Source organism: Schistocerca nitens, chromosome 1, assembly GCF_023898315.1.
Source record: "Schistocerca nitens isolate TAMUIC-IGC-003100 chromosome 1, iqSchNite1.1, whole genome shotgun sequence".
NCBI lineage: Eukaryota > Metazoa > Arthropoda > Insecta > Orthoptera > Acrididae > Schistocerca > Schistocerca nitens.
The window spans coordinates 861,593,855-861,619,223 of NC_064614.1; positions in this window are offsets into that span (position 1 = coordinate 861,593,855).

Below are 25,369 nucleotides of genomic sequence, written 5' to 3' on the forward strand. Positions count from 1 at the left end.
AAGATACTAAAACGAATACTGACGGCTCGTCCTCGTGTTGCTACCTCAATAATCGATCTGATTAATCATATGGTTCAAATGGCTCTGAGCACCATGGAACTTAACATCTGAGGTCACCAGTCCCCTAGAACTTAGAACTACTTAAACCTAACTAACGTAAGGACATCACACACATCCATGCCCGAGGCAGGATTCGAACTTGCGTCCGTAGCGGTGACGCGGTTTCAGACTGAAGCCCCTAGATCCGCTCGTCCACAACGACCGGATGGTTAGTCATAGTGCAGTGCCTTAACACAGGGCTTCAGCACTTGACTGTAACACCTCCAAGCTGATCACTGTACTGTAACAGTATAAAACGTATCAGACGATTGACGCTGAGTTGCTACGTTAATCGCCAGAATTTTTTCTACATTGATAGTATTTATGTTCCATTTTCATATCATATTGAAGCAGTAATTGTTTAATTTTCTCAGATTAGATGATAAGAACCGCCGAAATTAGCCATTAGTCATTTACATAAAAGAACTGTGTTCTTATGTGAATTACAGAACAAGAAACCACAATTTAGTTATAAAATAACAAACAAAGTGTAGAAGTTCCTTCACGCTCATAGGTGACGCATAATTTTGAATGACATTCGAATAACTCACTAACAAGCTAACGTTAAAGGAAATTCTGTATGCTAATTCAGGAAGGAATGAAATGATCATACGGCATCGATGGCGTGGAGTCCCCCATTTGGAAGTTCGGCTGTCGAGTTGCAAGCCTTTTCAGCTGATGCCACATTGGGTAGCATGCGTGTCGATGATGATGAAACGATGATGGGGGACAACACAGCGCCCAGTCTCTGAACGGAGAAAAGCTCAAACCCGGCTAAGAATCGTACCCGGGCCCGCTGAATCGCAGTCAGACGCGCTGACTACTCAGGTAAGGAGGCGAACTACCCAGGAAGAAAGAGTAACAGACACAGACGAAGTAATTAGTATGCAGGTTGTTGGGGATATAACTGCAGTATTCTTATTGGCGGCTAAGGATAGGATACAAAGCATCGTTACATCAATATTTGCTTCACTTGCAGACTAATAATTACAGGTATTATGAGTCGTATGTTTTTAGGTTGGTTAGTACCACCAAGTACAGGTGGCAACAGCAAGCCATTAGTGCTTATTTTTCGTTGGACAGCAGGTCAGGTGTTGAGTTGTGGACATTTGGAAGCAAAACGGTGAGTCTCAACTGACGCGCGTAGTCCACCTTAGTGGTGCAGTTATGACCATGCAGAAGACATTAGGTAGTAAATTATGTCACATGTTTGTGCGAAGACTTAGACACAGAGAAAAAACAACTAACACATAGAAGTAAGTACATATTAAGATACCAACGATCACAATATCTGCACTTACTAAGTACTCATTAAACAGGAACTTAGGAGTTGTCAACCAATAGGCTGCATTGTCTGACTCAGAAACCTAGAAATCCACGAAGTTCATCATAGAATTCATAACATGTTGCGACTCACTTGTTAGTAGCTACGATTAACGTACTAGTTTCCAATTTTGTGTCACATAATGTGAAAGAAATGAATAAATTCCGCTATCAAATAGATTTTTAACCGCGGACAACTGCGGTTTTTACCGGACGCCCTATGAATTCAGCTACTGCGTGGCACTAGGTCTTTTATTTCCCGACCCACAGCTTCGTTTCCAGCCTTCCGCTTAAGCACAATATTGCTGTAGCCAGTTGGCAGGCGGCAGAAGGGGAGGTACGCAATCTGGGTTGAGGGGTGCGGCGCGGTGCTGCGGGCCCGCGACTTTGGCGGCGGCGGGTGTGGGGCCTTTATGGCTCACTAGCGCGCCCATCGCATCTGCATCTAAATGGCTAGCCTAACCGCCGCGGGGTCGGACAGATAACAAAACGACGACGACGGCGACGCTGCCGTGCCTGCCTCAGCCATTATTGTCCAATATATCCACCGGTTACGGCTGCCGTGCTTGATCTCTTAATAAAACCGCGACAAAAATGTCGCATGCGCACTTCGACTGCTGTTGCCATTTTTCCTCTTTCCCAGGGGTTTCGCTTGCGCGTCCGCGCCCGAGTAATTTCTACTGCCGCGCGCTCTAATTTCCAAGCGCAGTGGCACTCACAGTCTTATATTATATACTCTCTGGACAGCGTTCAACGAAATTAAACGCGGCAGTGAAAACGTTGGCCGGCTTCAGAACTGCGTTTTTGCCTTTTATCAACAGTGGCGGGGCAGAGATTACATCTCACTGCGCTTTAGCGATTTAGGTGCATTTCACAGTCTCATCACTCCAGACGGCATGCCAAATCGAAGAAAGTTACGCCAATAAATTCTGGACCGTTCTGAAGGTACTTGTTTATAATGGGTGTAAATGGTTCAAATGGCTCTATGCACTTTGGGACTTAACATCTGAGGTCATCAGTCCCCTAGACTTAGAACTACTTAAACCAAACTAACCTAAGAACATCACATACATCCATGCCCGAGGCAGGATTCGAACCTGCGACCGTAAAAAAAAAATGTATGTGAGTTCTTAAGGGACCAAACTGCAGAGGTCATGGGTCCGTGAACTTTACACACTACTTAAACTAACTTAAACTAACCTATGTTAAGAACAACACACACATACCCATTCCCGAAGGAGAACTCGAACCTCCAGCGGGAGGGGCCTTGCAGTCAGTGACATGGCGCCTCTAACCGCCTCTAACCGCCTCTAACTCAGCCGACCGTAGCAGCACCGCGGTTCTGGACTGAAGCGCCTAGAACCGCTCTGTCACATCGGCCGGCCTATAGGTGGTGTATCTGTGGTGGAACACTATCAAGGACAACGGGAACCGCTAAAAGAGCTGACGAAGATAACGAGCGGATTCACAATTCTGGTGTGGGGCTAGGGGACAGTGAGTGCCACAGTGCCCTTCTATCCACCCCCTCCGTTCCCCCGCTAAATAATGTCATCGCTCGGACTTAGTGCGTGCCACAGATATGTACCGTGTTAATAACAAAACATTATGATACACACCAAAGAATATTTAAGGTTTGTTGTTGTTGTTGACCTCAGTCCTGAGACTGGTTTGATGCAGCCCTCCATGCTACTCTATCCTGTGCAAGCTTCTTCATCTCCCAGTACCTACTGCAGCCTACATCCTTCTGTATCTGTTTAGTGTATTCATCTTTTGGTCTCCCTCTACGATTTTTACCCTCCACGCTGCCCTCCAATACTAAATTGGTGATCCTTTGATACCTCAGAACATGTCCTACCTACCGATCCCTTCTTCTAGTCAAGTTGTGCCACAAACTTCTCTTCTCCCCAATCCTATTCAATACCTCCTCATTAGTTATATGATCTACCCATCTAATCTTCAGCATTCTTCTGTAGCACCACATTTCGAAAGCTTCTATTCTCTTCTTGTCTATACTATTTATCGTACATGTTTCACTTCCATACATGGCTACACTCCATACAAATACTTTCAGAAACGACTTCCTGACATTTAAATGTATACTCGACGTTAACAAATTTCTCTTCTTCAGAAACGATTTCCTAGCCATTGCCAGTCTACATTTTATATCCTCTCTACTTCGACCATCATCAGTTATTTTGCTCCACAAATAGAAAAACTCCTTTACTACTTTAAGTGTCTCATTTCCTAATCTAATTCCCTCAGCATCACCCGATTTAATTCGACTACATTCCATTATCATCGTTCTGCTTTTGTTGATGTTCATCTTATATCCTCCTTTCAAGACACTGCCCATTCCGTTCAACTGCTCTTCCAAGTCCTTTGCAGCCTCTGACAGAATTAAAATGTCATCAGCGAACCTCAAAGTTTTTATTTCTTCCCCATGGATTTTAATACCTACTCCGAATTTTTCTTTTGTTTCCTTCACTGCTTGCTCAATATACAGATTAAATAACATTGGGGCGAGGCTACAACCATGTCTCACTCCCTTCCCAACCACTGCTTCCCTTTCATGTCCCTCGACTCTTGTAACTGCCATCTGGCTTCTGTACAAGTTGTAAATAACCCTTCGCTCCCTGTATTTTACTTTCAGAATTTGAAAGAGAGTATTCCAGTCAACATTGTCAAAAGCTTTCTCTAAGTCTACAAATGCTAGAAACGTAGGTTTGCCTTTCCTTAATCTTGCGTCTAAGATAAGTCGTAGGGTCAGTATTGCCTCACGTGTTCCAATATTTCTACGGAATCCAAGCTGATCTTCCCCGAGGTCGGCTTCTACCAGTTTTTCCATTCGTCTGTAAAGAATTCGCGTTAGTATTTTGCATCCGTGACTTATTAAACTGATAGTTCGGTAATTTTCACATCTGTCAGTACCTGCTTTCTTTGGCATTGGAATTATTATATTCTTCTTGAAGTCTGAGGGCATTTCGCCTGTATCATACATCTTGCTTACCAGATGGTAGAGTTTTGTCAGGACTGGCTCTCCCAAGGCCGTCAGTAGTTCTAATGGAATGTTGTCTACTCCTGTGGCCTTGTTTCGACTCAGGTCTTTCAGTGCTCTGTCAAACTCTTCACGCAGTATCGTATCTCCCATTTCATCTTCATCTACATCCTCTTCCATTTCCATAATATTGTCCTCAAGTACATCATCCTTGTATAGACCCTCTATATATTCCTCCCACCTTTCTGCTTTCCCTTCTTTGCTTAGAACTGGGTTTCCATCTGAGCTCTTGATATTCATACAAGTGGTTCTCTTTTCTCCAAAGGTCTCTTTAATTTTCCTGTAGGCAGTATCTATCTTACCCCTAGTGAGATAAGCGTCTACATCCTTACATTTGTCCTCTAGCCATCCCTGCTTAGCCATTTGGCACTTCCTGTCAATCTAATTTTTGAGACGTTTGTATTCCTTTTTTCCTGCTTCATTTACTGCATTTTTATATTCTCTCCTTTCATCATTTAAATTCAATATTTCTTCTGTTACCCAAGGATTTCTACTAGCCCTCGTCTTTTTACCTACTTGACACTCTGCTGCCTTCACTACTGCATCTCTCAAAGCTACCCATTCTTCTTCTACTGTATTTCTTTCCCCCATTCATGTCAACTGTTCCCTTATGCTCTCCCTGAAACTCTGTACAACCTCTGGTTCTTTCAGTTTATCCAGGTCCCATCTCCTTAAATTGCCACCTTTTTGCAGTTTCTTCGGCTTTAATCTGCAGTTCATAATCAATAGATTGTGGTCAGAGTCCACATCTGCCCCTGGAAATGTCTTACCGTTTAAAACCTGGTTCCTAAATCTCTGTCTTACCATTATATAATCTATCTGAAACCTGTCAGTATCTTCAGGGTTCTTCCATCTATACAACCTTCTTTTATGATTCTTGAACCAAGTGTTAGCTATGATTAAGTTGAGCTCTGTGCAAAATTCTACCAGGCGGTTACCTCTTTCATTTCTTAGCCCAAATCCAAATTCACCTAATACGTTTCCTTCTCTTCCTTTTCCTACTACCGAGTTCCAGTCACCCACGACTATTAAATTTTCACCTCCCTTCATTACCTGAATAATTTCTTTTATTTCCTCATACATTTCTTCAATCTCTTCGTCATCTGCAGAGCTAGTTGGCATATAAATTTGTACTACTGTAGTAGGCGTGGGCTTCGTGTCTATCTTGGCCACAATAAGGCGTTCACTATGCTGTTTGTAGTAGGTTAACCGCACTCCTATTTTTTATTCATTATTAAACCGACTCCTGCGTTACCCCTATTTGATTTTGTATTTATAACCCTGTATTCGCCTGACCAAAAGTCTTGTTCCTCCTGCCACCGAACTTCACTAATTCCTAATATATCTATCTTTAACCTATCGATTTCCCTTTTTAAATTTTCTAACCTACCTGCTCGATTAAGGGATCTGACATTCTAAGCTCCGATCCGTAGAACGCCAGTTTTCTTTCTCCTGATAACAACGTCCTCCTGAGTAGTCCCGCCCGGAGATCCGAATGGGGGACTATTTTACCTCCGGAATATTTTACCCAAGAGGACGCCATCATCATTTAACCATACAGTAGAGCTGCATGCCCCCGGGAAAAATTACGGCTGTAGTTTCCCCTTGCTTTCAGCCGTTCGCAGTACCAGCATAGCAAGGCCGTTTTGGTTAGTGTTACAAGGCCAGATCAGTCAATCAAGTCAATCATCCAGACTGTTGCCCCTGCAACTACTGAAAAGGCTGCTGCCCCTCTTCAGGAACCACGTGTTTGTCTGGCCTCTCAACAGATACCCCTCCGTTGTGGTTGCACCTCCGGTACGGCTATCTGTATCGCTGAGGCACGCAAGCCTCCACACCAACGGCAAGGTCCATGGTTCTTGGGGGGGGGGGGGGGATATTTACGGTAGAGTAGTGAAATTTTGGGAACCAGTTTTCCAAGGTAACATATTTAAGTGATTAGCATAGCAAGTTGACAGGTTAATGTAAGCGCGAGGTAAGCCGTTGCAAATGTGAACTGCTGGTACGTTAACAACCGGTTTAACAGCCAAAATGTTGAATGCAAGCAAGCAAACATGCGTGCATTGTGTTGTACAGGTGTCAGAGGTTAGTTTGTAGAATGGAGTTCAAGGCCTGTTGCACTTGGTCAGTCAATACAGGACCGGTTAATGCTGTTTGTAGATGACGCTGGAGTTTTCTTTAGATGCTGTTCCATATGTGCTTGATTTCAGACAGATCGCTAAGGGCAAGGCAACATGTCGACACTCGGTAGAGGATGTTGGGTTACAACAACGGTATGTGGGCGAGCGTTATCCTTGTGAGAAACACTATCTGGAATGCAGTTTGTGAGTGGCTGCATAACAAGTCGAATCACCAGACTGGAGTACAGATTTCCAGTCAGGGTGCGTGGAATAAGCAGCAGAGTGCTCCTGCTGTCATAAGAAATCGCACCGCTGACCGTAACTCCCACTATATGTCAAGTGCGTCTAGCACGTAAACAGGTTGGTCGTAGGTTCTCAAATAGCCTTCTCCTAATCAACACACGGCCATCACCTGCACCGAGGCAGAAGCACCTTTCATCAGAAAACACAACAGATATCCTGTCTGCCCCCTAGTGAGCTCTCGCTTGACACCACTGGAGCCGCAAATGGTGGTGGTTTGGGATCAGTGGAATACTCGCTGCAGGACGTCTACCTCAAACCTCTCCTTGAAATAACCTGTTATAGTTCGTTGTGTCAATGTGGTGCCAACTGATGCTCAAATTGCTGCTGCAAATGCAGTACGATGGGCCAGAGCCATACGCCGAACACAATGGTCGTCCACCTCGGTAGTGCCACGTGGCCATCCCGAGCCCGTCCTTTTAGCGACCATACTTTCTCGTGACCACCGCTGCCAGCTATCATGTACTACGGCTACATTCCCGTCAACTTCAAACTCAGTGAGCTGCATTCGTCAGCGAGGTCGCAGATGCAAGATCATCTGCCGATTGCGGATAAATGGGGAAGCGCAGTCATTCTCAACCAGTTCCAGCAGTTACTCAGTTGGGGATCCAGCTGCAGTTCATCAGTTCTTCCGTGCTACAGTTCCACTCAACAGTGCTATCCGAAGCTGGTCTACAGTTGCTGCTTCGATAACGAGCAGCTATTTACAAGTGATCGTCGGACCGCTAAACGCCGAGTGTCTAGTGCAATTCAGATTCAAAGACTCAAATGATGACTGCAATCCAAACAGAACTCTATAGGTTAGACATATAACTTAAAACAGTTCTCATTTATTCTTCAGTCTCAGCTGCATATCTTTAAAATACGTGATATGTTTCGATCTCTCTGGATCATCTTACAACTACAAAGCTTCGACGATGACCCGAAGAGTTCGAAACATGTCATTTATTGTATAAATGTACAATTTATATTGTAGAATAAATAAAAACTGTTTCAAACATCAAAACAGCTCTTTTTCTCTCTCGACGAGTATGTCGACTACAGTTAAATGGTTAACTTTTGTGAAGGCTTGTAAGGGTGTTGCAGGATACGTTATGCTGAGATATAACTGTTAAGAAAAATTTCGATACGTTGCGCCCTTTCTGAGTTAATTACCATTGAAGACAGTTGAGCACGCAAATTCAAGCAGCCCAACAGATGCATTGAGTGCCAGTTAGTTCTCTTATAGTGTAGATTATTGTGCACGAGATGGCTCATCCTTCTGCTCGTTTTCGATCCCTTCTATCGTCCGATGTTCAATTTTAGTATCGCTCTCTTTTTCGCTGTTTAGGAAATCAAATATAGAACACGTTTGGCAACACCCTCTCCGGTGAGCCGTTCGACTTTCCACGTTCAACGGCCTGACTGGCTAACTTCAGTGCTAATTACTTCGGGAACGGCGCAAAGTATTGAATTCTTTTCCTTAACAGTTTTATACAGTGTGTTACAAAAAGGTACGGCCAAACTTTCAGAAAACATTCCTCACACACAAAGAGAGAAAATATGTTATGTGGACATGTGTCCGGAAACGCTTACTTACCATGTTAGAGCTCATTTTCTTACTTCTCTTCAAATCACATTAATCATGTAATGGAAACACACAGCAACAGAACGTACCAGCGTGACTTCAAACACTTTGTTACAGGAAATGTTCAAAATGTCCTCCGTTAGCGAGGATACATGCATCCACCCTCCGTCGCATGGAATCCTTGTTGCGCTGATGCAGCCCTGGAGAATGGCGTATTGTATCACAGCCGTCCACAATACGAGCACGAAGAGTCTCTACATTTGGTGTCGGGGTTGCGTAAACAAGAGCTTTAAAATGCCCCCATAAATGAAAGTCAAGAGGGTTGAGGTCAGGAGAGCGTGGAGGCCGTGGAATTGGTCCACCTCTACCAATCCATCGGTCACCGAATCTGTTGTTGAGAAGCGTACGAACACTTCGACTGAAATGTGCAGGAGCTCCATCGTGCATGAACCACATGTTGTGTCGTACTTGTAAAGGCACATGTTCCAGCAGCACAGGTAGAGTCTCCCGTATGAAATCATGATAACGTGCTCCATTGAGCGTAGGTGGAAGAACATGGGGCCCAATCAAGACATCACCAACAATGCCTGCCCAAACGTTCACACAAAATCTGTGTTGATGACGTGATTGCACAATTGCGTGCAGATCCTCGTCAGCCCACACATGTTGATTGTGAAAATTTACAATTTTATCACGTTGGAATGAAGCCTCATCCGTAAAGAGAACATTTGCACTGAAATGATGATTGACAGATTGTTGGATGAGCCATTCGCTGAAGTGTACCCGTGAAGGCCAATCAGCTGCTGATAGTGCCTGCACACACTGTACATGGTACGGAAACAACTGGTTCTCCCGTAGCACTCTCCATACAGTGACGTGGTCAACGTTACCTTGTACAGCAGCAACTTCTCTGACACTGACATTAGGGTTATCGTCAACTGCACGAAGAATTGCCTCGTCCATTGCAGGTGTCCTCGTCGTTCTAGGTCTTCCCCAGTCGCGAGTCATAGGCTGGAATGTTCCGAGCTCCCTAAGACGCCGATCAATTGCTTCGAAAGTCTTCCTGTCGGGACACCCTCGTTCTGGAAATCTGTCTCGATATAAACGTACCGCGCCACTGCTATTGCTCCGTGCTAATCCATACACCAAATGGGCATCTGCCAACTCCGCATTTGTAAACATTGCACTGGCGTTCGTGATGAACACTAAACTGTTGATGCTACGTACAGATGTGCTTGATGCTTTTACTGTAGAGCAATGAGTCGCATGTCAACACAAGCACCGAAGTCAACATTACCTTGCTTCAATTGGGCCAACTGGCGGTGAATCGAGGAAGTATAGTACATACTGACGAAACTAAAATGAGCTCTAACATGGAAATTAAGCGTTTCAGGACACATGTCCACGTAACATCTCTTCGTTATTTGTGTGTGAGGAACGTTTCCTGAAAGTTTGGCCGTACCTTTTGTAAGGTGTCAGGCAAATCCAACACCTTCCATGAAAACCCTGACATGGATGTAATGAGTTTCCTTCTCGAAAGTGTTGAAATTTTCTGACTGTGAAGAAATGATCTTTGTTATACATCGTCATAGTTCCATATGAAATTCGCGATTCTTCACCACTTTTGTTTCTGATCATATCTCCCGTCGTTCTTTCCGGTTGTGGTAGATCCATTGGATATTGTCCACTGTAGCTTTCGCCTACCATTGCGTAGTATCGTTGGAGTGGTACGCAATAATTTTCTTCCATCGGTTGTGAACGTGTAGCTGAATGCATTGCACTGTACTCTTCGCGACCTGGCTTTCCATTGTCACGTATTGGTTGGGTATCTTGTCTGGCTAATCTTGCCGCTTCATTGCACGATCCAAACTGTCTTGAAACATACGTTTGTGGTTCCGCATGTGTTTGTGATGACGTTTGTTCATCAAGAATTTCGAAACGTGTTCGTTGCTGTGCAGGCTGTCTGATTTCACGTATGTTACTTTCCGCCTGTGATTGGAATCGCAAATGCGTAATATCTTCGTTAATTGCTTGTTTTTCCGGTGTTGTTACAGATACGGATGTGGTTGCAGACTCTGTGCTTGTTCGATCCTGTTCACTACGCTCTTCAATGGTTTGCAACAACTCTGTTCGCAATTTCTGACATTGTCGCTTCGCTGGCGCATCTATTTTGACTATGCGGTTATCATATCTTTTCAGCGCTGCTTTTGTGATACGTTTGTGTAACACACTGTTTTCAACAACTTCACTTGCTGTACCTGCTGCTTGTCTAGTAATTACATTTATCTGTTTCTCTAGTTTCTTGACTTCTCCGTGGGTGTTGTTACGTAATGTTTTGATCTCGTCCTGAATGTCATTACGCAATGTTTGTACGTCCACTTGTACCTTGTCAATGTCTGTTCTCTATTGATTGTGACCTGTTATTAAGTTTCCTATCCAGTAGTATGTCACATAGCTCCGAATAAATCGTGACATTAAATTAACCAAAGTAATAGAAGTAACGAGTGAGCAAATGGAATACCACAGACGAACACAAGAATGCCTAAATGCATGTCATACCTTCCCACCGTGCGACAGACGCAGTTCTGAGGGGAGAAACGAGAACAGAAGCCGAGAGCAGAACCGTGTTAAGGTGGAAGGCCCTACGATAAGGGACGGACGGACACCCACGTCGCCAGCTAACTGCTAGGACCACACCAGATCAAGTTTTTAGCGTGTGACTTTGTCGCGTCTCTGTTACTTTAGGACCACCCCCCCAGCCCATGTTAAAAGATAGAGCCCTCCAGAAGAACAGTACAGATCTTTCGATAACGCTAAAAGGACCACACCATCTGCAAGTTTTAGCGTGAGACTTTTTCGCTTCTCTGTTACGTTGCAAACTTTAAAAACATTGCCCCACCACGAGAAGTATAACGTTTCTCATTGGATCTGATTGGTCAGATGAAAATACAGCCAGATAGTTTTTTGTAAACCAACTTCAGTAAATTGTAGTAAGGAGAAGTTAGGACAAGAGTTGCTTCCGAGAGGGCGAGCTGGACGGAGCTGCGCCGGCTGCCGCCCCCTGACGAACACCGACATGGTAATGAACGCACGCGATGCCGCATTTTTGAACGCATAAGGCTTCACTCAGAGCTGCAGAAGTCTCATCTGTTACATTCCCTTTTTTGCGTAATACTAGTGTCGATCGTCAATTAAAGCTCATGGTGTTCACATTTGCCACTTGAAGTAAAAATCTGAAACGCGATGATTTTTCTGTTATATAGTTATTGAGAAGCCACATCAGCCACTGTAACTTACGACAAGTTAGATAAGTAATTAACGATAATTGAGGGTCACTGTAGACCATTTTGATAGTTTTCTCTTTTGTTAAACTTAATTTAAACTTAGATTATGGATGTGATATGGCATAGGTCATCCTTCGATCCATTGTAGAACTTGGAAACCCATTCAGGGAATATTCGTTCACATTTTTTTGAAGGCAGTCGGTTTTTACCATCCTGTATCAAAACATTTCCTTTTATCAATAGTGCAATTTATAAGCAATGTTTTGTGAGTAGAATAAAATTTCCTATGGTAAACTTAACTGCTTTTTCGACGTTATTTTACCAGCTACCTAAAAATAGGAAAGCCTTGAACCCCTTCCACTAAATTTAGTTAGTATTAAGATTCTTTTACAGGGAGTGCAGTGGATCTGACGCTGAAATCATTGAGTATTTGGTTATATCATCGCTGGCGTCTCCTTACCAGCAACAGGTCCCAGGTTCAAACTAGTCAATTCCCTAAAAAACACACTCAGAGCGTCGTTGCGCGAAAGTGGTTGGGAGACGCGATATAGAACAAACAGACACCACGCAGAATGTTTAGAAAATGGCGACCCTGCCAGGATGGTAAAATACCATGATTGAAGGTCGACCAAACGCCTAATTAGGTCAGAAAAATATCCTGTTGAAAAATTTTCGGAGTAACAAATTTTTTTTCCTACAGTTTTAAATACTCGAAATCAGTAGCTGCAGCGATAGATAAAAAGAAAGTGTTAGAGACAATAGCATAATTAAGTTGTGAATTTTAATATTGTTAGAATTAAATTTTCTCCTCAATCCAAGCGCACAGGTGGCGGATACATCGTTGACAAGTTGGTTCTGACCCAACAAGTAAGTGAATGGATTGTCAGTCTTGGTAGTGTCAAGTCGTGTGAACAAAAAGTTTATTAAATGGGTGAGATCGTATGAGCGCATGTTGACGCGAAGTAGGGTGCGGGAATTGCTTTTACAACAGAAAATAAGGGATTCGGAAAGATTAGCAATGGCAGATCGAGACCTTGACCGAATTGAGGTAGAGACCCAGCATGAAAATCGACAGAGAATAGAGGACAGTATAACAGACGATGCAGTATCGCGAGAAATAGGACAGATAACGCACCATAACGAGGATAATGTACGTCAAGGCACAGAAAACCTAGGTCAGCATACAGCACAGGAGCAGGAAAGTAGAGACAGGCGATGAGGATTCTAACTTGCGTCTTGAATACGTAGAACTCATAGTACAAGCAATCAGAGCTCCCTCACCACAGAGTACAAGGAATTCGAGCAGATACGTGTCACCGCACAGTTCAATGCAATCGGTTGCAAACCAACACTTGGGCGAAATCACAGAGCGTAGGACGTCGGAAGAAAACGCAATAGGACCCACTAATCTGGCAGAATTATTACAATTAATGACGGAAACCATGACAAGACAAAATAAATAAATTTCGGACCAAATTCAAATTCAAATTGCAGAAACCAAGAGACAAAGGCATGAGATTAAAGAACAAAAAAAAAAAATCAGTTACACCTAAGTCATATTGAAGACGAGGCAAAAGAATCTCGAGAAGTGATAGGAAACTTAATAACAGGTCACAATCAATTGAGAACAGACATTGACAAGGTACAAGTGGACGTACAAACATTGCGTAATGACATTCAGGACGAGATCAAAACATTACGTAACAACACCCACGGAGAAGTCAAGAAACTAGAGAAACAGATAAATGTAATTACTAGACAAGCAGCAGGTACAGCAAGTGAAGTTGTTGAAAACAGTGTGTTACACAAACGTATCACAAAAGCAGCGCTGAAAAGATATGATAACCGCATAGTCAAAATAGATGCGCCAGCGAAGCGACAATGTCAGAAATTGCGAACAGAGTTGTTGCAAACCATTGAAGAGCGTAGTGAACAGGATCGAACAAGCACAGAGTCTGCAACCACATCCGTATCTGTAACAACACCGGAAAAACAAGCAATTAACGAAGATATTACGCATTTGCGATTCCAATCACAGGCGGAAAGTAACATACGTGAAATCAGACAGCCTGCACAGCAACGAACACGTTTCGAAATTCTTGATGAACAAACGTCATCACAAACACATGCGGAACCACAAACGTATGTTTCAAGACAGTTTGGATCGTGCAATGAAGCGGCAAGATTAGCCAGACAAGATACCCAACCAATACGTGACAATGGAAAGCCAGGTCGCGAAGAGTACAGTGCAATGCATTCAGCTACACGTTCACAACCGATGGAAGAAAATTATTGCATACCACTCCAACGATACTACGCAAGGGTAGGCGAAAGTTACAGTGGACAATATCCAATGGATCTACCACAACCGGAAAGAACGACGGGAGAAATGACCAGAAACAAAAGTGGTGAAGAATCGCGAATTTCATATGGAACTATGACGAAGTACAACAACGATCATTTCTTCACAGTCAGAAAATTTCAAAACTTTCGAGAAGGAAACTCATTACATCCACGAACTTTTATTGATCAATTCCGAGTAGGATTACCAGAGCACTGGACGCTAGCACACAAATTAGACTGTATATGTGCACACATGTCAAGAACAGTCGCAGAAGCCACGCAGAATGTTGCAGCGACATGCCGATCGTACGAAGATATCAGAGAGAAGTTTCTCTCACGATATTGGGCCAGCGAAGCGCAGAACAGAGTGAAGTACGAATTATTACAGAACCCATATTTTGAAAATTCAGGACAGAAGAGTCCCGTGAAATTTTTCGAATTAATGGCAAAGAAATATCAATGCTTAGATGTACCATACAGTGACGGAGAGTTGATTAAACTATGCGCGATGAAGCTGCCATTGAAATACCAGCAATCATTAGTAGGTCGCGGAGGCAATGACGTCGAAGCATTTAAAGGTATTCTAAGGGAACTAGAGTTCATATTTTCAGAAGATGACGCAAGAAAAAGACGAAGCACACGTGAAAACGAAAGCAAAAAGCAGTGGAATCCACAAGACACAGTACGAAGAAACAATAATTACGAACCATGTGGTAACTTCGCACCAAGAAACGACAATAGATTTCAACAAAAAACCGGTTATGGATTTAGAAGATAATATGGCAATAATTATAATTCACCCAGGAACGGCAACAACTATTACAGAGGGAATAACGACAACCAGAACGGGTACTGGAGAACCAATAGACCGACAAATTATCAACAAAGAAACCACTATCAACAAGCTGAACAAGAAAAGAGAATACAGATAGAAGAGGTGGAGCTAAGACCACCAAACCCCGATAAACGTTCGAAATGACAGCTAAGCGCCCATGCCAAAGAGAATGACGCACCGGCGCAGGACAATTGCAGCACCTTGAACAGAGAAGTAAATACCTTATCATGGGAAGAGAAGGAAGAAACAAATCCGCAGGGACCAGATGAAAACGAAGACAAGAAAATAACAATATCGTGTTGGGACGAAATTAATTGGGAGAATACTGACGAGGAAGATGAATTAGCAGAGGCATGCACAACGAATGTAGGAGGAAAGGACGAAGTAATGAGTATTGCAGAGCTATTTGAGATGGAAACCAGGGAAAGCGAATTCAATGTGGATAATGCGCAGTCGACAGAAGTTGAAAATAAGTTATGAGTGGGCACACAACCCAACGTATATAATGAAGGAAGTTATGAAGCGATAATTAGGGCATTTAGATGCGATTATGTGGAAGTAGCGACGAAGAAGGAGAAGATAGACGAGGATGAGGAAAAAGTAGAGGATGTTGAAGAAAGCGCTAATGAAGGAAGAAATAGAGAAGAGGAAATAAAAGAGAGAGAAGTAGCAGGCGAAGCTAATCCTACAGAAAGTTCGAATTCACAAGGGAAATTCCTAAAAAGACTCATGTATGATTCAGTGGAGGATTCGTTGATGCAAGAAGAAGAAGAACAGAACCAACCCTTTCAAATTCAACCAATTGTGAAAGCCATGGTAAAGCATATCCGAGTCAATATTGTAATTGATAGCGGAAGTGAACTGACTGCGATCTCAGAAAATTTATTCATGCAGTGTAATGCCAATGAGGAATTGCCAGTTCTGAAAACACGTAAGATTAAAGTACGAGGTCCTATTAGAAACAATGCTGCGGAAGTTACGAGACGCCGGCCGAAGTGGCCGTGCGGTTAAAGGCGCTGCAGTCTGGAACCGCAAGACCGCTACGGTCGCAGGTTCGAATCCTGCCTTGGGCATGGATGTTTGTGATGTCCTTAGGTTAGTTAGGTTTAACTAGTTCTAAGTTCTAGGGGACTAATGACCTCAGCAGTTGAGTCCCATAGTGCTCAGAGCCATTTGAACCATTTGAAGTTACGAGACAAACAAGGTTAACTCTTTCGTGCCAAGGTCAAAAGATCGAAGCCAACTTTGTGATTATACCTAAACTAACTGTAGATTTGATTATAGGTGCAGATTTTTTAAATGAGAGACGAGCGATAATAGATATGGGGAAAGGTAGCGTAACATTCAGGAATGTCACACTTCTCTTTGAGCAAAAGCTAAAATTAGAAGAAATACCAGTCATAAACAAACAATTAAGAATGACGCAAGATAAAGAGGATGAAGAATTAGAATGGTATGCACAAAAGGGGGAATCGCCTCAACTCATGTTAGAAGTCCATAAAGAAATCGACGAAAAATTGCAAGAAGTTCAAGGTATTTTGGAACAAAGTAAAAGAGAATTAGAGGGTATTTTACGAGATAAAGCAGAGGTATTTTTACCTAAGACTGGCTGTATTAAACACTTTCAGTACAAGTTTGAAGATTAATTTTATTACTGGTAAATAATCAGCACAGTATTTCAAGATTATGTTGCAGATAAGATCGTCAGGAGAAAGAAGAATGAAGAGAGAGGAAGGTGGGAAAAAGAAAGTAGTTTCAATAAAAATAAAAACAAATATAACACCAATAGTACCATAGATTAAGGTGAAGGGATAAAGTGTAGATAGTCTAACAGCATGAAATACTAAAATGCTATACACCATGACACTACACAAAAAATAAAAATAAAACGAATTTGAGGATTTTTGTAGAAGTTAAGACTCAAAATATCTTACAATTGTAACATGGAAAGGGCACCGAAATTTGTAAAGCTTTTAAAAAGGCGCAAAATAATGTAGGTACTAGACATATGTTAGATGACTATAAGTAAAACTTTTTGTAAGAACCATTGTAAAAAACTCCAGCGAAGACCAGATGCAATGACCCACAAGTTGCAACGTGAGAAGTATCAAGAAAGAAAAGGACGTAATTAGCAAGACGTGATTCCTACAAGGCAGAAGCGTCGAGAGAAGGGAAAGGACAGCGAGACCAACAGAAGGCCCTTGTAACTGAAGTGGGCAATAAATTTAACCGCTAGACGGAACCCTGCTGGGACGGAAGTCCCTGCAGACATGGGACACCACGCCGAACGCCAGAAAGGTCTCCGAGCGCCACCACTCAGCGGAGCGAGCAAAAAACAGCCCGACGAGAAGACCGCTTGGGTACGCCACCACTGGCAAAAAATGTGTAAAAGTCACACTACCACTGTTAAACAGCACGCTGATGCACGAAACTGAAGAAAACGTCCACAAAGTGAAGATGACATGCCCAAACAATTTATCAAACTGTTACTAAGAGGAGAACTTCAAAGCGACTAGTTATCAATAAATATTTACATATCCTGCACAGAGAAGAACCAAGAATCAAGGAAGAAGCAAAGAAATAGCAGGAAGAACAGAAGTTGAAGATTCGCAAGATTGAGATCAAGAAAGAAGATGAGTGAAGAATAGACGACATACGTTCCCAAATCCCTATCCTATTGTAAACTAGTCATCTGCGAAGTAGTACAACGAAAAACGACCGCTTTCAGCGACACATAACGATGACTTTCACACGTACAAATCCAGTAAACCACGAGATTCGGCACTCACAGCTCCATTCCATTATGGGACCTCCACAACAGCAACACACACTTGCAAAGCCGACAAGGAACGATGAACGAAGCTTTACATCAAATACTTGCCCAAATTCATCTCGCTCAAGTCCATCACCTTCGTGGAAAAACATTCGCCAACCTCATGCTTAAACATTCATAGGATTGTATGAATGTGTGAAATCAAATTGTGTGATGTAGGAATTGTGCAAAAGAAACGTGTGAAAAACTAAATAAATTAAGCACACCAGACAGCTAATAAATTACAAAATAAAAGTCATTGTCTATGGACTTAAGTAAAAAATAGACTATCGATAAAAATAAGTCATTAGTTCTGAAATGGACAGTATATAGAGAACAAAAGTAAGGCATAATAAACACTAAAACTATATGCCGCTTATTTTCTCCTCATAAAAAATAAAAGAATAACTATATTTTACTTATTTTCTCCTTATAAAAACAAAGAATAAAAAATTATCTTGTTGGATGTTTCCCCTTTTTTTTAACATTTGTACCATTTGTTAGGATAATATCTCAATACTTGTGAATGTATATTTCTTTGTCAAAGCAATTCTTGGAAGTAATTCTTATTTGTTAGTGTAACAATGTTGAAATGAGTGTCTAGAAACAAAAACATTTTACTAATTGTACATGATATTTAGAAAATGTGTTAGGAATAGATTTTACTTAATTACTACATTTATAAAAAAATATATTTCTAAGAAAATCGATGTGATAGACTCCTCACTTTCGACAACAAACTTCTTAAAAAACAAACATCACACTTAAATAAAGAAAGAAAATAAATAAAAATTAATAATAGCATAAAAATATTCTTCTCTTGCATTTTTAAGAATAATGTGGAAGAATATAAAAATATAAATTAGTAATACAAACTAGCATAGAACCAGAATAACGTGGCCGAACAGTAGGCAACAAATTTACATAAAGCAATAAATTTTGACTGACTTAGACAACGACTCAATCATTGCCGAACTTCAGTGCAAAAAGGAAGTTCGAAGGGTGGTGATATGTAAGGTGTCAGGCAAATCCAACACCTTCCATGAAAACCCTGACATGATAAGCAAATCCAGTAGTATGTCACATAGCTCCGAGTAAATCGTGACATTAAATTAACCAGAGTAATACGAGTAATGAGTGAGCAAATGGAATACCACAGACTAACACAAGAATGCCTAAATGCATGTCATACCTTCCCACCGTGAGACAGACGCAGTTCCGAGGGGAGAAACGAGAACAGAAGCCGAGAGCAGAACCGTGTTAAGGTGGAAGGCCCTACGATAAGGGACGGACGGACACCCACGTCGCCAGCTAACTGCTAGAACCACACCAGATCAAGTTCTTAGCGTCTCTGTTACTTTAGGACCCCCCCCCCCCCCCGCCCATGTTAAAAGATAGAGCCCTCCAGAAGAACAGTATAGATCTTACGATAACGCTAAAAGGACCACACCATCTGCAAGTTTTAGCGTGAGACTTTTTCGCTTCTCTGTTACGTTGCAAACTTTAAAAACATTGCCCCACCACGAAAAGTATAACGTTTCTCATTGGATAGACAAAATTTTTGTAGGCGGAGCTTAAGGTTAACATTGAGACCCTGAGTGGTCAGATGAAAACACAGCCAGATAGTTTTTTTTTAAACCAACTTCGGTAAATTGTAGTAAGGAGAAGTTAGAGGGGAGTTCCTTCCGAGACAGTGAGGTGAATGGAGCTGTGCTGTCCGCCGCCCCCTGACGAACATGGACAAGGTAATGAACGCACGTGATGCCGCATTTTTGAGCGCATAAGGCTTCACTCAGGTTGCAGGAGTCTCATCTGTTACATTCCCTTTTTTGCGTAATACTAGTGTCGATCGTCAATTAAAGCTCATGGTGTTCACATTTGCCACTTGAAGTAAAAATCTGAAACGCGATGATTTTTCTGTTATATAGTTATTGAGAAGCCACATCAGCCACTGTAATTTACGACAAGTCAGATAAGTAATTAACGATAATTGAGGGTCACTGTAGACCATTTTGATAGTTTTCTCTTTTGTGAAACTTAATTTAAACCTAGATTATAGATGTGATATGGCATAGGTCATCCTTCGATCCATTGTAGAACTTGGAAACCCATTCAGGGAAAATTCGTTCACATTTTTGTTGAAGGCAGTCGGTTTTTACCATCCTGTATTAAAACATGTCCTTTTATCAATAGTGCAATTTATAAACAATATTTAGTGAGTAGAATAAAATTTCCAGTGGTAAACTTAACTGCTTTTTCGACGTTATTTTACCAGCTAACTAAAAATAGGAAAGCCTTGAACCCCTTCCACTAAATTTAGTTAGTATTAAGATTCTTTTACAGGGGGTGCAGTGGAGCTGACGTTGAAATCATTAAGTATTTTGCTATATCATCGCTAGTCTCACTGACCTCTTCTGAATTCTATATGTCATGTGTGGTCTGGAGTCTCCTTACCAGCAACAGGTCCCAGGTTCAAACTAGTCAATTCCCTAAAAAACACACTCAGAGCGTCGTTGCGCGAAAGTGGTAGGGAGACATACACTCCTGGAAATGGAAAAAAGAACACATTGGCACCGGTGTGTCAGACCCACCATACTTGCTCCGGACACTGCGAGAGGGCTGTACAAGCAATGATCACACGCACGGCACAGCGGACACACCAGGAACCGCGGTGTTGGCCGTCGAATGGCGCTAGCTGCGCAGCATTTGTGCACCGCCGCCGTCAGTGTCAGCCAGTTTGCCGTGGCATACGGAGCTCCATCGCAGTCTTTTACACTGGTAGCATGCCGCGACAGCGTGGACGTGAACCGTATGTGCAGTTGACGGACTTTGAGCGAGGGCGTATAGTGGGCATGCGGGAGGCCGGGTGGACGTACCGCCGAATTGCTCAACACGTGGGGCGTGAGGTCTCCACAGTACATCGATGTTGTCGCCAGTGGTCGGCGGGAGGTGCACGTGCCCGTCGACCTGGGACCGGACCGCAGCGACGCACGGATGCACGCCAAGACCGTAGGATCCTACGCAGTGCCGTAGGGGACCGCACCGCCACTTTCCAGCAAATTAGGGACACTGTTGCTCCTGGGGTATCGGCGAGGACCATTCGCAACCGTCTCCATGAAGCTGGGCTACGGTCCCGCTCACCGTTAGGCCGTCTTCCGCTCACGCCCCAACATCGTGCAGGGACGAATGGAGACGTGTCGTCTTCAGCGATGAGAGTCGCTTCTGCCTTGGTGCAATGATGGTCGTATGCGTGTTTGGCGCCGTGCAGGTGAGCGCCACAATCAGGACTGCATACGACCGAGGCACACAGGGCCATCACCCGGCATCATGGTGTGGGGAGCGATCTCCTACACTGGCCGTACACCACTGGTGATCGTCGAGGGGACACTGAATAGTGCACGGTACATCCAAACCGTCATCGAACCCATCGTTCTACCATTCCTAGACCGGCAAGGGCACTTGCTGTTCCAACAGGACAATGCACGTCCGCATGTATCCCGTGCCACCCAACGTGCTCTAGAAGGTGTAAGTCAACTACCCTGGCCAGCAAGATCTCCGGATCTGTCCCCCATTGAGCATGTTTGGGACTGGATGAAGCGTCGTCTCACGCAGTCTGCACGTCCAGCACGAACGCTGGTCCAACTGAGGCGCCAGGTGGAAATGGCATGGCAAGCCGTTCCACAGGACTACATCCAGCATCTCTACGATCGTCTCCATGGGAGAATAGCAGCCTGCATTGCTGCGAAAGGTGGATATACACTGTACTAGTGCCGACATTGTGCATGCTCTGTTGCCTGTGTCTATGTGCCTGTGGTTCTGTCAGTGTGATCATGTGATGTATCTGACCCCAGGAATGTGTCAATAAAGTTTCCCCTTCCTGGGACAATGAATTCACGGTGTTCTTATTTCAATTTCCAGGAGTGTAGAACAAACAGACACCACGCAGAATGTTTAGAGTTTTTGTAACACCCCGTATTAGCACAGCCTGCCCGGCAACGCCCTTACAAGCTATTTGGGTGATGAGAACATGATAAATTTTTATTATGTGTTTCACAACGGGGCGTAATCTCTAAACCAACCGTGCTGACTAGCTACTTTGTACGGCAAAGAAATTTTTGTGATGGGAGGTTCGTTTCCTGGTATCTTGGATGTTGGGCGCTGGATTGGTCTCTGATGAAACAAATATTAATAATACTCGTAGGATTGAAACACGAACATTAGTAGTAAATTCCTTATAAACAACTAACTGTTCAAATACTTCATTGTAATAATAAAGCTTTGTTTAAATCGGTGAACAGTCCACTGGTTTAGCACGACATCCACAAAATTTCATTCCAGAAAAACGTAGCCTTTGAAAAGCGTACGTCCGAAAAATTGGAAAAAAGTTGTACTCCTCAGCTAATTTAAAAACTATAATAAGAACAAACGCTCATAACTTTGATAACGTCATAATTTAAACACATTCGAATCGGGGATCCATAATTATCAGTATTTCCATTGTGGGCACTGCTTTGCAAAAGTGTGGTGGAACGATCGTGTGAATGAGGGGACTGTATCTTCCAGTAGTTTCTCCCTAAGTGAGGGAACTGAGAAGTGCCTTACTTTTAACTTTTAAGTTCTAGATTTTTTTGTCTTCTCAATAATTTTCGTTTCCGTGGTACTTTCGTCTTCTAAGGTTATCTGCGAAATTTGGAAACTGGTATGTGTAGAAATATAAACTCTTCCACTAAAAGTAGTTTTGGGGGACTCAAAACACCAAGACGAATAGCCATTCCCCATTACTGTTTTCCTGATGCATTTTCCGAGAACAGTCAACTGGTTTGCGTGGAGCTTCGTCACTTGTATTGCTCCGTAGTCTATTAGGTTTAGTATCTGCTCAGATTTCAATTTTGTTTCTAAAAATTAGTACCAATTTCAGAGTATTTCACACAATGGAATCGACAATGACGACAAGCCACTTGTTCAAAAAAATGGCTCTGAGCACTATGGGACTTAACATCTATGGTCATCAGTCCGCTAGAACTACTTAAACCTAACTAACCTAAGGACATCACACAACATCCAGTCATCACGAGGCAGAGAAAATCCCTGACCCCGCCGGGAATCGAACCCGGGAACCCGGACGTGGGAAGCGAGAACGCTACCGCACGACGAGCTGCGGACGCCACTTTTTCATACGCTTCAAATTATTACCTCTCCTGTGTGACTTCAATGTTAACAAACATAGATGGTAGTGGAAGAACAATGTCAAGTAACAAACGGTAATTAACTGCAGGCAACAGAGATCCTCCATAACATACGCTTTTCTATTAGACAGGAACAAGACGCAACACTGCATCTCTATGTTTTCGAAGCGCAATGGTTGTTCCATAAATTGCACGTCTTCTCCAAATACTTCGGCTGTACACTGTCCAGCCGTCTTCAGAATTAGCCGAAGTATGTCGCTCCAGCAATTGCTCCATCCTTGTAATCCCACGGACCGCACCACTGCGCATGCGGCAACAAGTAAATAAGATATCAGAGACGTTGGTCGGCGGCAAAAGATATAACATATGCATCGAATTAGATCTATGGCTGTGCAGTCGATTCACACGGTGATATCGTAGTATCACTGCGAGCTGCACGGTCACGAGGTCTTTGTAAGTTTATTACAGGAAGTGTTGGATTCCACGATTTGTTCAAGCTGAAGCCGCTATCTCTATTAACTAAATTCGTCGCCAACCGAATTTGATTTGCTTCTTTGGCTACTAAGTCCCAAAAGGATGTAGTTGAGGATAAAGTTTCGACGTTATCGTACACCATAAGGTGGGTGCCCAATGTCAATTCAATGCTCTGTCACTGCAGATTTATAGGTTGTAAGAGCCGGGTGTACCTGTGGTGCTCTGTGCATCTCAAATGAAGTATACGTGTCGACTGTCTGATGTATGAAGGGCCACATTCACAGAGGATCTTGTACGCCCCAGGCATCCGAAGCACTAAATCATCTTTAACGGAATCCAAGAGTGCTTCTGTCTTTGGAGGAGGGCGAAAAATCTCTTTCACTTTTTTTTTTTTTACTCAGGATCCGTCCTTCCTTTGACGATAGGCTTCCAGCTTATGGCAGAAAGGCGTGGATTTAAAATTATCCGTGTCTTCTTCTGCATTCCTTATACTCACTGTTGGTTTCATTTGTAGTGCCTTACGTATCTGCTGTGGAGAGTACCCGTTGGCTTCGAAACCTTTTCTCTAGTCTAGAAGCTCGTCCTCCAGATTGCTGTCATCAGGGATGACGGTCTGCTGTGTGTACCAGAGTTCTGAGTACCCTCACCGTCTATAAAGAATGGTGAAATCGCTATTTGCACGTAAATATAAATCCGTATGCGTCGGCCTTAGAATACTGTATATCCCAAAGTGCCATCATCTTTGCGAACTACCAAAACATCAAAAAATGGAAGGCACCCATCGTTTTAGTTTTCCATCGTGTCTGTGGATGGAATTCAAATGATTTAAAAATTCTTTTAATCTGTCTTTACCATGGGGCCACACTATAAACCTGCCATCAACAAACCTCCAAAAAATTGTGGGCTTCAAGCTAGCAGATTCCAGCGCCTTCTCCTCGAAGACGTCCACACAAAAGTTGGCCGCCAAGGGCGACAAAGCACTACCCGTGGCGACACCGTCAGTCTATTAATAAAATTCGTTATTGAATAAAAATATGTCGAGATCAAAACATGTTCAAACAAAGCTGAAACCTTTTTTATCGAAAATTATTTTGCCAATGAGAAATACTGATTCTGATGGAGGGTTCTTTGTGAAAAACATCACTACATCGTAACTGACTAACGTATCGGAATTGTTCAGTTTGAGCGATTTTAGTTGGCCAATGAAGACCACATAGTTACACACGTGATGAGCGTATTTCCCCACTCTAGGCCTTAATAACAACGCTAAGTGTTCGGCACAGTCATAGGTCGGAGAGTCAATGTTACTTAGTATCGGCGGCAGAGGAACACCATTCTTATCGATCTTTTGAAGTCCATAAAGTCTTGGAGGAACACACCACTTGATTTCAATCTTGGCACAACTTGTGGTGGAGAGGGGGAGGCATTCAGAAGCGAAGCAGTCTTGCTTACCACCTGGTTGATTGGATCCCTGCTTTTCTTCCGGTATGTGCTGCCACTCAGTAAACTGTTCGTTTTATATGGATAGGCGTCACGAGACATTAAAACATTGGCATTACCTTTATCAACAGAAAGAACCACCGTCTCCGTATCCTGACGAACCCTACACTATGTAGCCGTCTCTGCCACACATATTTTACTCCTTTGTGGGCGAGCCTTCATAACTGCTCAACCAGTTTCACGTCTAGTTTCTTCTGCTGATTCCGTAGAAAGAGAACGAACAGATTCTTCAATGGCACTGATGAACGCTGGTACTGGTAAAACCTTTGAGGTGGGTACCAAGTTCAGTCCTTTACTTATAACCATCATCGTAGCGTCGTCTAAATCTTTATCCATCATATTAATGACGGAGTGTGGAATAACAGCTTCTTGCGCGAAGACGTCTGAAGTCGGCTAAACTTTGCCATGTGTGTCATAGTGTTTTGGAGGTATGTTGATGACACGTTTGTTGTGTAGCCCCGTGATAAAGAC